This window comes from Salvelinus fontinalis, chromosome 8 (genome assembly GCF_029448725.1).
Source record: "Salvelinus fontinalis isolate EN_2023a chromosome 8, ASM2944872v1, whole genome shotgun sequence".
NCBI lineage: Eukaryota > Metazoa > Chordata > Actinopteri > Salmoniformes > Salmonidae > Salvelinus > Salvelinus fontinalis.
In genome coordinates, this window is record NC_074672.1 from 37,602,864 (window position 1) to 37,618,759 (window position 15,896).

Sequence of the window (15,896 nt, forward strand, 5' to 3'; positions counted from 1 at the left end):
AACAGAAAAAAAGGGATTCACAGCAAAAAAGGGAAGCATGATGGAAGGTGAGAACCTGCAACTGATAACAGGCTAAGCCTTGCAACTAACCACTTGCGCCACATAGAGTTGATATATTGTAGAATAAACTTCCTATATGAAAATCAAACGCTGACCAGTAGATCTCACTAATGTGCATTGTGTTAAAAGCTCTGAGTATTTAACAATTTTTCGGCACCATTTTGTGAAAGCCACAGACTTCAGAAAGCCTCGGTTTCCCGGTCACTAATGGAAAGTATAAGAATATTTGCCAGTGGGAAACTAAAAAGGCTCAAACCAGCTAGCCAGGCTCAAACCAGCTAGCCAGGCTAAAACCAGCTAGCCAGACTAAAACCAGCTAGCCAGGCTAAAACCAGCTAGCCAGGCTAAAACCAGCTAGCCAGGCTAAAACCAGCTAGCCAGGCTAAAACCAGCTAGCAGACTAAAACCAGCTAGCCAGACTAAAACCAGCTAGCCAGACTAAAACCAGCGAATCAGGCTAAAACCAGCTAGCCAGGCTAAAACCAGCTAGCCAGACTAAAACCAGCTAGCCAGGCTAAAACCAACTAGCCAGGCTAAAACCAGCGAATCAGGCTAAAACCAGCTAGCCAGGCTAAAACCAGCTAGCCAGGCTAAAACCAGCTAATCAGGCTAAAACCATCTTCGGATGGGGCCACAGTGTCTCCTGACCGCTCCTGTCTCAGCCTCCAGTATTTATGCTGCAGTAGTTTATGTGTCGGGGGGCTAGGGTCAGTTGGTTATACCTGGAGTACTTCTCCTGTCTTATCCAGTGTCCTGTGTGAATTTAAGTATGCTCTCTCTAATTCTCTCGTTCTCTCTATCTCTCTGAGAACCTGAGCCCTAGGACCATACGTCAGGACTACCGGGCATGCTGACACCTTGCTGTCCCCAGTCCGCCCGGCCTTGCTGCTATTCCAGTTTCAACTCTTCTGCCTGCGGTTATGGAACCCCTACCTGTCCCAGACCTGCTGTTTTCAACTCTTAATGATCGGCTATGAAAAGCCAACTGAGATTTATTCCTGATTATTATTTGACCATGCTTGTCATTTATGAACATTTTGAAAATCTTGGCTCTCTCTAATTTTCTCCTTCTCTCTTTCTTTCTCTCGGAGGACCTGAGCCCTAGGACCATACGTCGGGACTACCGGCCGTGGTGACTCCTTGCTGCCCTCAGTCCGCCTGGCCTTGCTGCTATTCCAGTTTCAACTCTTCTGCCTGCGGTTATGGAACCCCTACCTGTCCCAGACCTGCTGTTTTCAACTCTTAATGATCGGCTATGAAAAGCCAACTGAGATTTATTCCTGATTATTATTTGACCATGCTTGTCATTTATGAACATTTTGAAAATCTTGGCTCTCTCTAATTTTCTCCTTCTCTCTTTCTTTCTCTCGGAGGACCTGGGCCCTAGGACCATGCGTCGGGACTGCCGCCCGTGGTGACTCCTTGCTGTCCCCAGTCCGCCTGGCCTTGCTGCTATTCCAGTTTCAGCTGTTCTGCCTGCGGTTATGGAACCGCCACCTGTCCCAGACCTGTTGTTTTTCAACTCTTAATGATCAGCTATGAAAAGCCAACTGAAAATTATTCATTATTATTTGACCATGCTTGTCACTTATGAACATTTTTGAACATCTTGGCATAGTTCTGTTATAATCTCCACCCGGCACAGCCAGAAGAGGACTGGCCACCCCTCATAGCCTGGTTCCTCTCTAGGTTTCTTCCTAGGTTTTGGCCTTTCTAGGGAGTTTTTCCTAGCCACCGTGCTTCTACACCTGCATTCTAGCTGTTTGGGGTTTTAGGCTGGGTTTCTGTACAGCACTTCGAGATATTATCTGATGTACGAAGGGCTATATAAAATAAAATTGATTGATTGATTGATTGATAGCCAGGCTAAAACCAGCTAGCCAGGCTAAAACCAGCTAATCAGGCTAAAACCAGCTAGCCAGGCTAAAACCAGCTAATCAGGCTAAAACCAGCTAGCCAGGCTAAAACCAGCTAGCCAGACTAAAACCAGCTAGCCAGGCTAAAACCAGCTAGCCAGGCTAAAACCAGCTAGCCAGGCTAAAACCAGCTAGCCAGGCTAAAACCAGCTAGCAGACTAAAACCAGCTAGCCAGACTAAAACCAGCTAGCCAGACTAAAACCAGCGAATCAGGCTAAAACCAGCTAGCCAGGCTAAAACCAGCTAGCCAGGCTAAAACCAGCTAGCCAGGCTAAAACCAGCTAGCAGACTAAAACCAGCTAGCCAGACTAAAACCAGCTAGCCAGACTAAAACCAGCGAATCAGGCTAAAACCAGCTAGCCAGGCTAAAACCAGCTAGCCAGACTAAAACCAGCTAGCCAGGCTAAAACCAACTAGCCAGGCTAAAACCAGCGAATCAGGCTAAAACCAGCTAGCCAGGCTAAAACCAGCTAGCCAGGCTAAAACCAGCGAATCAGGCTAAAACCAGCTAGCCAGGCTAAAACCAGCTAGCCAGGCTAAAACCAGCTAATCAGGCTAAAACCAGCTAGCCAGGCTAAAACCAGCTAGCCAGGCTAAAACCAGCTAGCCAGGCTAAAACCAGCTAGCCAGACTAAAACCAGCTAGCCAGGCTAAAACCAGCTAGCCAGGCTAAAACCAGCTAGCCAGGCTAAAACCAGCTAGCCAGGCTAAAACCAGCTAGCAGACTAAAACCAGCTAGCCAGACTAAAACCAGCTAGCCAGACTAAAACCAGCGAATCAGGCTAAAACCAGCTAGCCAGGCTAAAACCAGCTAGCCAGACTAAAACCAGCTAGCCAGGCTAAAACCAACTAGCCAGGCTAAAACCAGCGAATCAGGCTAAAACCAGCTAGCCAGGCTAAAACCAGCTAGCCAGGCTAAAACCAGCTAATCAGGCTAAAACCAGCTAGCCAGGCTAAAACCAGCTAATCAGGCTAAAACCAGCTAATCAGGCTAAAACCAGCTAGCCAGGCTAAAACCAGCTAGCCAGGCTAAAACCACCTGGCTACTACTAGCAAGACAAGGCGACGCTTCCTTTCTTTCACAAAATGAAAAGACAAAATGCTATTGCCCCCTTGTGAATGGGAGTGGGACTGGTGAGTACAGCATGTTACCTAAAAGTGTCCACTACTCCAAAGATCCCATTCCACCCATGTGCATGCACCTAGAGCAGTGGACTGAAGCTTGTAGTAACCTTTTACATTGTATTATTATTAACCCTCTTCGGAGGAAACATATATATATTTTTTTTTTACAGATTTTCTGCTACATATACATTTTACATATACATTTCACACAAACATTTTGCAACACAGCTATTTGTAAGGTTAATTTTAAATTAATGTTGTAATTTTTTTTATCATTCCTGAACCTGTGACCAGAAACAAGCTACATAGGGGCAATAACATAATTAATTATCTAGTGATTCTGTCTCTTCGCAGCAAAATCTACAGAGCTGGAGGGCAGGTAGTTTGCCCCCGGTGATGCGTTGTGCAGACCTCACTACCCTCTGGAGAGCCTTACGGTTGTGGGCGGAGCAGTTGCCGACCAGGCGGTAAAAGTTTGTGAGTGCTTTTGGGAGACAAGCCGAATTTCTTCAGCCTTCTTCAACACGCTGTCTGTGTGGGTGGACCAATTCAGTTTGTCCGTGATGTGTACGCCGAGGAACTTAAAACTTTCTACCCTCTCCACTACTGTCCCGTCGATGTGGATAGGGGGGTGCTCGCTCTGCTGTTTCCTGAAATCCACTATCATCTCCTTTGTTTTGTTGACGTTGAGTGTGAGGTTATTATAGATTACTCGTTGGTTATTACTGCATTGTCGGAACTAGAAGCACAAGCATTTCGCTACACTCGCATTAACATCTGCTAACCATGTGTATGTGACAAATAAAATTTGATTTGATTTGATTTTGATTTGAGCTGAGACTGTTGCATGCCCCATATATATAGCATTCTGTTGGTGGCAAGAATTTTGCAGAATAATTTAAATTGAAAAACTCAAAGAGTTGAATCAAGTGTTGATTTTTGTACCAGTTCATAAACCATGTGCCATGGAATCGGTACAATGAAAATCGCTTCCCATTCATTTACAACCTGTATGGCCCAGCTGTCAACATTTTTGTCCTCAAATGAAACTGGAATATTTTTCTATTAATGCCAATTCCTTTCAGCCAATTAATATCTGTAATATATGGCAGGCTTGTAGTAACCTTAACAGTGACCTACACATCACTCAATCTAGATAGGCAAAAACCTGCAATGACTTCTGATTATTCCCATTGAATCAAATCAGATCAAATAGTTCAACATTTAATTCATCTCATTACTAGCTACTTTGCGCAAGAGGTTACCATTCACTAAACAAACGTTGTAAACTCTATCTCAGTGGTTACCAACCTGTGGTCCGGGGTACTGCAGGTGGTCTGCAGCACAGGAGGTTGGTGGAACCTTAATTGGGGAGGATGGGCTCATGGTAATGACTGGAGATGAATAGGTGGGATGGTATCAAATACATCCAACACATTGTTCCCATGTGTTTGATGCCATTCCATTGGCTCCATTACAGCCATTATTACGAGACTGTTCTTCCCTCAGCAGCCTCCTGTGGGACTGCAGGTGTTTTTTGATGTTGCTGATTGATACAAAAACATTTTTTTTTTTCTTTAACAGGATTTTGGGAGTATTAATGGTATTATATGCAATATTATATTACTTTTCACAATGCAAATGGTTTATTATAACAACAGGCCTTTAAATTGTTACATTCACTGATAAAATTAAGAAAAAATTGACCGACAAGATATTATGTAAAAACAAATCCTGAGTGAATGGTGGTCCTCAAGGGACGCTGACGTTATTTGGTGGTCCACAAGGGACGTTGACGTTATTTGGTGGTCCTCAAGGGACTTTGACGTTATTTGGTGGTCCTCAAGGGACTTTGACGTTATTTGGTGGTCCTCAAGGGACTTTGACGTTATTTGGTGGTCCAGAAAGGAAAGGGTTGGGAACCGTTGCACACCCCATTTAGCTTAGGCTACATGATTTTAAAATAGAACGTGAAATAATTTAACTTTTTTTTCTCCAGAGTGATCATTTGACATGAATACATCCCGATCCATGGAAGCTGAGTGGTTTTGAGGAATCTGACGGTTGCCCGCAGGTAGTTTATTCTCGCCTGCCTCGGGATCAAGGTGTGGGAGTCCATCATTACACTTGCGCGCGATTTAAAGGAATGCAAACATGTTCTAAAATATATTTGCTGCTCACCTTTCCATTTTGTCAAATAGCAAACTCCCTCTTCCTCTCCCTCCCCCTCTCTCTCTCCATCTCTCTCGCACACACACTCTGTTGCTTTTGAGCTCTACCCCCTCATCTTTTAGTCAATTCCTTGCTTCTGGAGAGAGTTGACTGTTCCGACACCGTTGGCACTCACGGGCTGGGTCACTATAATCGCTGGCTGATAGGGGCAAGGAAAATAGGCTACATAAATACATACATTCATAAATGTCATGACAATTATCAGTTTGACTTTTCTCTCAAGAAAAACCGACGCACTGACATCCTAAATAAGGAGAAAATCTCAGACCATCCAATTGAGTTGGAGATTATAGGTTCATTTTTGAACTGAAGGTAAGATGACACGATGATTGTAAAACCAATATTTTTTATTTGTTTAGCAAAATAGGCTATTTTACTTGGGTGCAAATAAATGTGGGTATGTTTTGTTGATGCTAGAACACTATTATGTAAAGGAAAGTTGAGTTGAGTAACATATTTTCAACATTGCAGTCCGAATTGGGTAGATCATTCCCAATGCTATGGATACATACAATTTTGTTCATTTTCCTGTGGTGTAACGTTTTAGCTTGCACTACATACAACCTGCTGCGCCGTTCGTTCCGTGGCGTGCCTCCTGCATCAGACACTCAAACGAATATGATGTATTATGATCTAGAATGCTCTGTCAGTTATGTTCAATAGATGGCGCCACGGAGCGGTGTAGAATTTATCAACGTTGTGTCTTTATTATTATAGATAATGATAAGGACCTTGGGCGCTCACCCCGTTTACCCTCAAGACCATTGGACTCAGATCGAAGTTTATTTTTTCCCCAGAGCTTTCTTTTTTATTTCTCCTTTCGGCGCACTCTGATTGTAGTATTTATAGGTATTTATAGCTGGGATTTTTATGCCCTACCGGCATCATCATTTTGAGAGAATAATTGCAGTCAAACGTGCCAATCAAGTGAGCCCGCTATGGTGCTACCCTGTAACTCCGTCAACGACCTTTAAGAGACTGCCCTCTGTCTTTAACCCACTGTTGAATATGTTTTTAGTTTTTAGATGGTCTTCTGATGGATTTTGGATGATTTTGTGGGATGGCATTATAATTGTTGTTGCCATTTGTTGTTGTTTCATTGAATTATCTCTGTGTGCTGGTGTTTGGCTTACATGTGTGTGCCCATGTGCCAGTCTGTGTATGTGGCATTAGCAACAGGTGGTGGTTCCTTGTCTGACCTCATTCTGTCTCACGTTGATGACATCATGTCCAGCTCTATGGTTTAATGCCACATGGCCTACCACATATAAGGGCCCCATTTATACCAACCCATTTAACTCTGAGTCACTGTGGATACAGGGACACATCTCAAAGGAGGAGTAGGTCTACTCTAATACCAATGGTTTGACACTATGTCATGTCAAATTAATTGACTGCCTCTGTATCTGCCGTCAGCCAGTCTGTCTGGTCTGGTCTGTCTGTCTGTGCCCCCTTTCACCTTCAACTGTGGGCCACATGGTTATAAGTTGGTGGTATATGAAGAGAGATAGTGAATGCTGTTTAATCTAAGCCATAATTGGACTTGTGGTGTCTGGGGTTTTAGTGAGAGGAAGCCTAGCCTATTGGGTTTTATTGAAAAGGAAGCCTAGCCTATTGGGTTTTATTGAAAAGGAAGCCTAGCCTATTGGGTTTTATTGAAAAGGAAGCCTAGCCTATTGGGTTTTATTGAAAAGGAAGCCTAGCCTATTGGGTTTTATTGAAAAGGAAGCCTAACCTATTGGGTTTTATTGAAAAGGAAGCCTAGCCTATTGGGTTTTATTGAAAAGGAAGCCTAGCCTATTGGGTTTTATTGAAAAGGAAGCCTAGCCTATTGGGTTTTATTGAAAAGGAAGCCTAGCCTATAGGGTTTTATTGAAAAGGAAGCCTAGCCTATTGGGTTTTATTGAAAAGGAAGCCTAGCCTATTGGGTTTTATGGAAAAGGAAGCCTAGCCTATAGGGTTTTATTGAAAAGGAAGCCTAGCCTATTGGGTTTTATTGAAAAGAAAGCCTAGCCTATAGGGGTTTATTGAAAAGGAAGCCTAGCCTATTGGGTTTTATTGAAAAAAAAGCCTAGCCTATTGGGTTTTATTGAAAAGGAAGCCTAGCCTATTGGGTTTTATTGAAAAGGAAGCCTAGCCTATAGGGTTTTATTGAAAAGGAAGCCTAGCCTATTGGGTTTTATTGAAAAGAAAGCCTAGCCTATTGGGTTTTCAGTAGGATAACTATACCCTTGCCTTGGTTACAACCAGGGTTTTGAAGTCTGTCAATCAAGCCTGTTTTTCATGTGCCACTCTGATATAAATGTGTATTCAGGGTTTTCACAGGGTAGTCCTACAGTACAGCCGAGATAAATGTTTACCAGGAGCCTGGGGCCTATGTTCTGTTTCGTTCTGATTTGAACTAGTTAGGCCTGTTATCTTCTCTACATAGCTCTGTGTTCGTATAGTGTAGTTAGGCCTGGTCTCAGCTGTGTTTAGCTGGTTACCACATCCAAGCCTGGCGGCAGCAGAAAAGCTACCAGAGAAATCCTTTTTTAGGGACACCAGTCACCAAATTACAGCTGCAGGCCTAGTTAACTCCACCCGAGCTCCCTGTCCCAGACCCGCCTAGTGGGTGCTAGCAGTCAGGGCTGGTTGTGTGTGTCTGTGTGTGTTAAAGGCTTCCCATCCGAAACATTTCAGAACAGTTTGTGCATATATTATGACAACATTTTCTGACATTTTGTTTTTGTTTTGGCCTTCAGCAAGGGTTTTTTCGTCTGTTCGTGAACACTACATTTTTTCTTGAGGCAAGCCGAAGTCTGTGCCGCTTCGTCGGTGATTGGTCAACAGTAGGGATTCTTCAATTATGTGTTTGTTGTCATTCAACGATAGACGACTCATTTTCATGCACATTTCTTCACTTGAGAAACACTGCACCAAACATCCTAGTTAGATGGAAAATTGCGTGGCTAAGATTTTCTCTGCAAAAATGTCAAAATGAAGTACTGTTGACGCTTTTTTCTCGTTTTTCAAGCGAAGGTCTTTTAAGGGTGTATGGGAACACAGTGGTGGTGGCATGGAAGGGGGACACAGCGTGAGGAAATGAGAGGAGTGAGGACCGGAGAGAGAAAGAAAAGAAGTGTTGAGAAAGAGAACCGAGGGCAATTTAAAAGTGCTGCCGAACAGCCCAAAGTTAGCCCTGATTAAGCTTTTCATGCCAACTCAGCATGCTGTGTCTCACGCCCTGCCTCCTCCATATGATATTAATAGGCTGTGAGTGTTGACGTGGCCAGAGCCAATACACCATTATTCCACTTCTAGCAGTCAGCTGTTGGCAACCCCTCCTGTCCCACCTTGCCTTGCAGGACTGCCAGTACAATGAATGGAGGAGAGGTTGATTGGTTCATAATGTGCATGTTGAACTTCCTGACACAGTTATCTGCAATCCTGGTATTGGAGACCTACAGGGTGTGCAGGCTTTTGTTACAGCCCAGCACTTACACACCTGATTCAATCAGTTAAGGTGTTAGTTAAATCTCATTTGTGTGTCCATACGTGTTTTTCTATACATGCCATGTGTTGTGGAGATCCAGCTATACTCTATGCCCTAATCTCAAATGAATTAGCAAGGCACTGTATCTTGTTGGGGGAATGTCTGACAAGCTTTGATTCTGGAGGGAATTTAACGAGGTCTCTTTAGCTTCAGTCAGCAGATGATGTGTGGCACTCCCTCTTTCTAGCCTCTCTGTAGCGGGGGTGTGTGTTGGTTTTATGTCGCGAGTGGTTGTCAGAGTGGTTGTCATGTGGGAATCTAACTGACTGGGAAGCCATTGTGGTGGATGGGAGCGTTGACATGCAACACTTGCTTGATGGATTGTTCATATAGGAAATGTAAAGATATGTGTAGACTGGGTTGTGTTTGGTGTGTGGGAAACTTAAACATCCAATGACCATGCTGGAGACATGAGATACTCAAAGCTATCACTGACTTCCTTTTTTGTCTCAGATGTTAGTCCTTGCCCCTTTCCCTCTCTATCGCTCTGTCTCTGCCCCCCCCCCCCTCTCTGTCTCTGTCCCCCCCCCCCTCTCTCTCTCTGTGTCTCTGTCCTATTTCCCCCCTCTCTCTCTCTTTCTCTTTCGCTCTCTCTCTGTCCTCTTTTCCCTCTCTCGATCTCTCTCCCCCCCCGCTCTCTCTGTCTCTGTCCTATTTCCCCCCCCCTCTCTCTCTCTCTCTCTGTCCTCTTTTCCCTCTCTCGATCTCTCTGTCTCTGCCCCCCCTCTCTCTCTGTCTCTGTCCTATTTCCCACTTCTCTCTCTCTCTCTGTCTCTCTGTCTCTGTCCTCTTTTCCCTCTCTATCAATTCAATTCAAGGGGCTTTATTGGCATGGAAAACATGTTTACATTGCCAAAACAAGTGTAAGTTCTAAAAGAATAGAGACAGTTCAAATGTCATATTATGTCTATATACAGTGTTGTAATGCTGTGCAAATAGTTAAAGTACAAAAGGGAAAATACATAAACTCTCTCTGTCCTCCTTTCCCTCTCTATCTCTGTCTCTGTCTTCCTTTTCACTCATTTCTATCTTCTCACCATGATTGTTGTAATAAAACAAATGACAGGAGAGCAGAGGAGAGAAAAATAAAATGAGAGAATGAGACAGACAGACAGACAGACAGACAGACAGACAGACAGACAGACAGACAGACAGACAGACAGACAGACAGACAGACAGACAGACAGACAGACAGACAGACAGACAGACAGACAGACAGACAGACAGACAGACAGACAGACAGACAGACAGACAGACAGACAGACAGACAGACAGACAGACAGACAGACAGACAGACAGACAGACAGACAGACAGACAGACAGACAGACAGACAGACAGACAGACAGACAGACAGACAGACAGACAGACAGACAGACAGACAGACAGACAGACGTATAGAGTGAGGTGGAGGGAAGTCCCCCACTAGTGTCTAGGGCATATGGGTTTATACCTGTTAGAATCAAACAAACAACCTCAGACACAGAACACAAAATGTAGACATAACCATGATGATAGACGCTTAGACAAGGAGGGGAATTCCAGATGTGTGTGAGATAGAGAGAGAGAATATATATATATATATATAAGTGTTACTGGGTTAGAGAATCCCAGTAAAAAGGATCCCTGACAATCCAGAGACATAAACACCCAGGAAACAGCTAATGCTTTTCCATGATGTAGACTGGCCAGGATCCTGGATGTCAAAAAACCCAACTCTGCAGTCTGGTCAAATTGGTAAAAATAGCAGCCAAATTATACCATACTGCTGAAAAAAACATGGCTGGCTTGGCCTGGACAATGGAATGTAGAGGGACGGTAGAGTAACAGAAACTTAGATACCCAGCAGGACACATTCAGCTCCCATTCAGATGATCTTACTATAGGAAAAGTGGGAACTGAAAGAAGATAGGGAAAGGGGATACCTAGTCACACAACTGAATGCATTCAACTGAAATGTGTGTGTCTGTGTACCATGGATAATTTAGCTAATTGATTTAGAATTTTAGGACCCCTTTAGGTGTCCCCCAAAAATATGACAAAATATTTGATCAAATATTTAATTTGGCCTTTACTACTATAGCCAATAGAAATGCATTGTATACCAAATTCATAAATTTGAGAGAAAAAAAGACAGTCAAAAAATAAATCATAAGGAATAAGGTTTTGAAGTGTCTGTCCTATATCTAGGAGATAAAAGAAAGCCCATTAAATATTTAGTTTTTTTGGACACATTATCTCCATTCTTCCATGTGTTTGTATGGGTTACCTTCAGACCAGTCCCATGACACGTAGGTCGTAGAGCAAAACGGAGAACGACATCGTGTTCGTTAGAGTCTCTCCTTTGCATAGAGTGGTCAGAATAGTTTGACAAACTACAGACGTTTTCGTGAGAAGACCGATTTTTGGGATGTCTCATGGTCTGACAAAGATCGCTGTGGCTCGGCCACCTTCCACCGCAGATGGGGAAGTCCGACATAGGCGGATGCTGTGGATTGAGACACAGACCATACAAAACACGGATATCTCTAGCTTAAACTAGCTTTTATTTTTTTTATGTTACTTAAACTGACGGACGGTTGCGTCAATAGATTCTTTAGGATTAATTGACATCTTCAGCACCCGGGGAGCAGTTGTTGTTGGGGGTTAACTGAGTCTTTCTGGGTAAGTCTCTAAGAACTTTCCACACCTGGATTGTGCAACATTTTCCCATTATTCTGTTCAAAGTTCTTCAAGCTCTGTCAATTTTTTTGTTGGTCATTGCTAGAGAACCTTTTTCAGTCTTGCCATAGATTTTCAAGTAGATTTATGTCAAAACTGTAACTCGGCCACTCAGGAACATTCACTGTCTTCTTGGTAAGCAACTCTAGTGTAGATTTGACCCTGTGCTTTAGATTATTGTCCTGCTGAAAGGTGAATTCATCTCCCAGTGTCTGAACCAGGTTTTCCTCTGGGATTTTGCCTGTGCTAAGCTCCACACCATTTATTTTTTATCCTGAAAACTCCCTAGTCCTTACCGATTACAAGTATACCGATAACATGATGCAGCCACCACTATGCTTGTAAAGCGGTTTCCTTCCTCTCCGGCAACTGAGTATTGAAGGGCGCCTGTATCTTTGTTGTGACTGGGTGTATTGATACACCATCCAAAGTGTAATTAACACCTTTGCCATACTTTAAGGGATATTCAATGTCTGCTCTTTACATTTTTACTCATCTACCAATAGGTGCCCTTCTTTACGAGGCATTGGAAAAGCTTCCTGGTCTTTGTGGTTGAATCTGTGCTTGGAATTCACTGCTCAACTGAGGGACCTTACAGATAATTGTATGTGTGGGTTACAGAGATGAGGTAGTTATATTAAAATCATGTTAAACACTATTATGGTAGACAGAGTGAGTCCATGCAACGCATTATGTGACTTGTTATGCACATTTCTACTCCTGAACTCATGTAAGCTTGCCATAACTAAGGAATTGAATACTTATTGACTCAAGACATTTCAGCTTTTCATTTTTTATTAATTAGTAAAAATGTCTAAAAACATATGTCAAGGTGTGTCTAAAGGCGAAGTCAGGTGCAGGAGAGCAGAGTATAATAAATAAAGCACACTTTATTAAAGTTCCAAACCGGGAGCACAACAAAACAAACGCGCTCAAAAACACGGAACAATAAAGTAAAGCGCTAAAGAACATCGTATGACATGAAAACAATACACACAAAACATGATGGGAAACAGAGGGTTAAATACAAGTAGATTGATTGGGGAAATGAAAACCAGGTGTGTATGAAACCCAGACAAGACAAATGGATATATGAAAAATGGAGCGGCGATGGCTAGAAAGCCGGTGACATCGATCGCCGAACGCCGCCTGAACAAGGAGAGGAGCCGACTTTGGTGGAAGTCGTGACAACATAATACATTATGGGGTATTGTTTGTAGGGCAGTGACCAAACATATAAATTGAATCCATTTTAAATTCAGGCTATAACACAATTTTTTTTTGAAGTCATTCGGAAAGTATTCAGACCCCTTCAGTTTTTCCACATTTTGTTACGTTATAGCCTTATTCTAAAATTGATTAAATATTTGTTTCCCTCATCAATCTACACACAATACCTATTAATGACAAAGAAAAACGTTTAAAAAATATTTTTTTTTACTCATTAATAAAAATTGAAAAGCTGAAATATCACATTTACATAAGTATTCAGATCCTTTACTCAGCCTCAAGTCTTCTTGGGTAAGACGCTACAGGCTTGGCACCTGTATTTGGTGAGTTTGAAAGTTCTTCTCTGTATACCCTCTCAAGCTCTGTCAGGTTGGATGTGGAGCATCACTGCAGTTATTTCCAGGTCTCTCCAGAGATGTTTGATCATGTTCAAGTCCGGGCGTTGGCTGGGCCACTCAAAGACATTCAGAGACTTGTCCCGAAGCCACTCATGTGTTGTCTTGGCTGTGTGCTTGCTTATGGTGGTTGTCCTGTTGGAAGGTGAACCATCGCCCAGTCTGAGGTCCTGAGCGCTCTAGAGCAGGTTTTCTTCAAGGATCTCTCTGTATTTTGCGTTGTTCATCTTTCCCTTGATCCTGACTAGTCTCCCAGTCCCTGCTGCTAAAAAACATCCCCCCACATGATGCTACCACCACCATGCTTCATCATTCGGATGGTGCCAGGTTTCCTCCAGACGTGACGCTTGGCATTCAGGCCAAACATTTTAATCTTGGTTTCATCAGACCATAGAATCTTGTTTCTCATGGTCTGAGAGTCCTTTAGGTGCCTTTTGGCAAACTCTAAGCGGGCTGTCGTGCCTTTTAGTGAGGAGTGGCTTCCGTCTGGCCACTCTACCATAAGGGCCGATTGGTTGAGTGCTGCAGATATGGTTGTTCTTCTGTAAGGTTCACCCATCTCTACGGAGGAACTCTGTAGCTCTGTCAGAGTGACCATCGAGTTCTTGGGTACCTCCCTGACCAAGGCCCTTCTCCCCTGGTTGCTCAGTTTGTGCGGGCGTCCAGCTCTAGGAAGAGTCTTGGTGATTCCAAACTTTTTCCATTTAAGAATGATGAAGGCCACTGTGTTCTTGGGGACCTTCAATGCTGCAGACATTTTTTGGTACCCTTCCCCAGATCTGTGCCTCGACACATTCCTGTCCTGGAGCTCTACGGACAATTCCCTCGACCTCATGGCTTGGTTTTTGCTCTGACATGTACTGTCAGCTGTTGATAGGTACCTTACTGTTAGAAACACAAGCATTTTGCTGCATCTGCGATACTATCTGCACATCTGTGCACGCAACCAATAAACTTTGATTTGATTCTATTTTTTTATTTGATCAGGGTAAAGGGGAGATGTATGAAAGCGGGACAGCTATTCCTGTTGCACTCTCTATGTTTGTCTTAGAGGTGCTGTGGTGTGCGAGGGAAAGAAAGGGAAGACTAGAGGAAGGAATGACGATGATGAGAGAGAGGGAGGGTGTATGGAAGAGAGAGGGGAGAGAGGGAGGATGTATGTGAGAAAGAGAGGAAGAGAGAGGGAGGGTGTATGTGAGAAAGAGAGGACGAGAGAGGGGAGAGAGGGAGGGTGTATGTGAGAAAGAGAGGACGAGAGAGGGGAGAGAGGGAGGGTGTATGTGAGAAAGAGAGGACGAGAGAGGGAGAGAGAGACGAGAGATGTAGCCCTAATTGTACGAGTGATCTTCTGAAAACACGGGGAGGCTTTTTTATCAGCGCTCACAAACGTCCCTGACTCAAACCAAACCATTAACTTTCATCTTCAGAGGACCAGCTCTTATCTCAATGAACATTAAGACACAACAGGAACAACTTTCACACTCTGTTTAAACAACGTCTATTCCAGATTAGATCAACTTAATTTAATTGAAATGACGTGGAAACAACGTTGATTTAACCAGTGTTTGCCTAGTGGGGCGTCTGTCAGACAATATCATTATCTCTCTGCGGACATCTGCGACTATTTGGCATGATGTATTCTTGACACTGCATATCCTCTCAACTTTTTCTCGTGTTTGTTTACAGTTTGTCTTTTTGAAATCAGAGCCTAATGGTGTTCTGGTGTACGATCCTAAGATGTAGATGTGGTCAGATGTTAGTGTTGAGTTGATGCGTGTGCGTACAGTGTTTGTTTTTGACTTCCTCTTGAGTGTGTATAAATACATACACCACAGATGTACACAGTCCCCTAGGACTACCGTATACAGCCATCTGGTTAATGATATTCAACAGACCTCGGTGAGGGAGTAGGCCGAGGTAGAAGTTGGACATAGCCAGTGAGGTCAGATCCATCTCCCTGGTTCAGGTTGGTAAAAGTTAGGATTTAGGGTAAGGTTGTGAATAGGGGAAACTTCTAACTTGAGCTAGTTTCAAACTTGCGTATGAATCGTAACCTCTCTGTATTTAAGACTATGGGCTCCCTCTGCCAAGAGGTCTGGTTCAAGCCTCTATCCAGCTGTTCCTCTCAGCCACTACATAATCACATCCCTTGCATTCAATCTCTATATCTCTGAATCAAAAGAAACATAAAGACAGGCATTTAAGTGTATGATGACTGAAAGAAAACAGCCACATGAAGTACGTGGTCTGTCCAGCTGTGGTGTCTTAGTGGTCAGTCTGTTATTCAAGGATTAAGTCTTCAGTTTGAGGCATTGTGAGTTCCTCGACTTCACTCTAAGCATTATCATGTCTTTTGAATTCTTCTTGAAAGCGCATTTCCGGCGTGGCTGGAAACGGCAAGCACAGGTTAGAGAGACTGGAAGAGCTTGAACGGCATGTCCCGAGGGTTGGGCTCGGGGATGGGGAGGCACTGGCGTGTATATAAACACACACACACACATGAACCTGACTGGGTAACCAGGACATCTGGTGCCACTCTTTTTAGCACACTCTCCTGCTCTCTCGTTTTCTCTCTTTCTCCGTCCCTTTCTCCGTCTCTCACTTTCTTCCTCTCTTCAGCTCCAATTCTGTATCGCTTTCTCTCCATTTATCCCTTTCTGACAATTTCTCCCTCCCTCCCTCC

At 43.5% G+C, this 15,896-nt stretch overlaps 1 protein-coding gene across 1 annotated transcript in view; it reads left to right on the plus strand.

Moving 5' to 3' along the window:
• The first annotated feature begins 5,380 nt into the window (after nucleotides 1-5,380).
• bgnb (biglycan b) overlaps nucleotides 5,381-15,896 on the plus strand; it is a 30,681-nt gene continuing 20,165 nt past the window's right edge. Inside the window, exon 1 of the mRNA XM_055932424.1 lies at nucleotides 5,381-5,646. The gene's annotated coding sequence lies outside the window, so the exon portion shown is untranslated. The remainder of the gene's footprint in view (nucleotides 5,647-15,896) is intronic.